The 1,122-nt window shown below is 30.0% G+C and overlaps 1 non-coding gene across 1 annotated transcript; it reads right to left on the bottom strand.

Annotated features, from left to right (window-relative positions):
- Window positions 1-541: 541 nt before the first annotated feature.
- Window positions 542-613, bottom strand: TRNAE-UUC. The gene has a single exon. It is a non-coding gene; the product is annotated as a tRNA-Glu (tRNA).
- Between the last annotated feature and the right edge of the window lie 509 nt (window positions 614-1,122).

Below are 1,122 nucleotides of genomic sequence, written 5' to 3'. Positions count from 1 at the left end.
CCGAATTATATACCCGATCATTTACTTGAATTTTTTTATTTATATTTTTATTTTCTATTAACCCTTGTATATTAGTGATTTATTTTAGTATGTTCATAATGTAAAAAGTATATTTTCTTTTAGTATATGTATTTGATAATAGTATTTATATATTGTATGTTGTGACGTGTATAAATATAAATGTATAGGTATTATAAAGTTATTATTAATTTATAATAAAATTATATGTATGTAATGTACATTTTTAATTTATAATAATTTTTGTATAAATAAAATTATATAAAAATTATAATAGTAAAAAATGTATTTGGAAATCACAACGTATATCTTTTAACAAACTAATGGGTATACTCGATACCCGCGGGTATACCCGAAACCCGACGGGTAATTACCCGACAAATACCCGACGGGTATTGGGTCGGGTATGGGACACAATTTTACAACCGGGTATGGGATTACCAATACTCGCCCTGAACCCGACCCATTACCATCCCTAATTTATAGCCAATTATTAACATAGAAGTCAAAAGAGTAGAAAAAGTTCCATTGCCGGGAATCGAACCGGGGTCTCCTGGGTGAAAGCCAGATATCCTAACCGCTGGACGACAATGGATGTTTGGCGATAAAGTTGGCAAACTATTGTAATCTAACTTAATGCATTAAATAGCTTACAAACTTCCAAGTATTATATTTAAAAGCTTATTATTTTAATAAATTACTATAAATAAGTAAGCATTTCAAACTAGCTGTCGGTATCAATTTTAGTACTTCTGTGTTTCATGACATCGAAACGATGAGTTTTTATATGTTCAATTCGGTAACTCCTTTATAGTTCACGTAACGTAAACATATGATATTTGAGGGTAAATAATGAGGGGTGATTTAATCGTTTTGGAAGATTAAAGCAAAGACTAAAAATTGGAGTACTTATTAGTTTATCAAACTTGTTTGTTTAATCAAAGACTAAAAGTGAGAGTACTTATTAGTTTATCAAGCTTGTCTGTTTGTAGTTGACAAAGCTACAAAAAACTACTTTGAACCTATACGTTTCTGTGTTTTTATATATGTGTTTAGATTAATTGTATATATGTACCACTAGGCTATCACCCGGGAACATCCCGG

Source organism: Helianthus annuus, chromosome 11 (genome assembly GCF_002127325.2).
Source record: "Helianthus annuus cultivar XRQ/B chromosome 11, HanXRQr2.0-SUNRISE, whole genome shotgun sequence".
Classification (NCBI taxonomy): Eukaryota; Viridiplantae; Streptophyta; class Magnoliopsida; order Asterales; family Asteraceae; genus Helianthus; species Helianthus annuus.
Note: the sequence above shows the minus strand (reverse complement) of the source record. Positions and strands in the feature narration are given on the sequence as shown.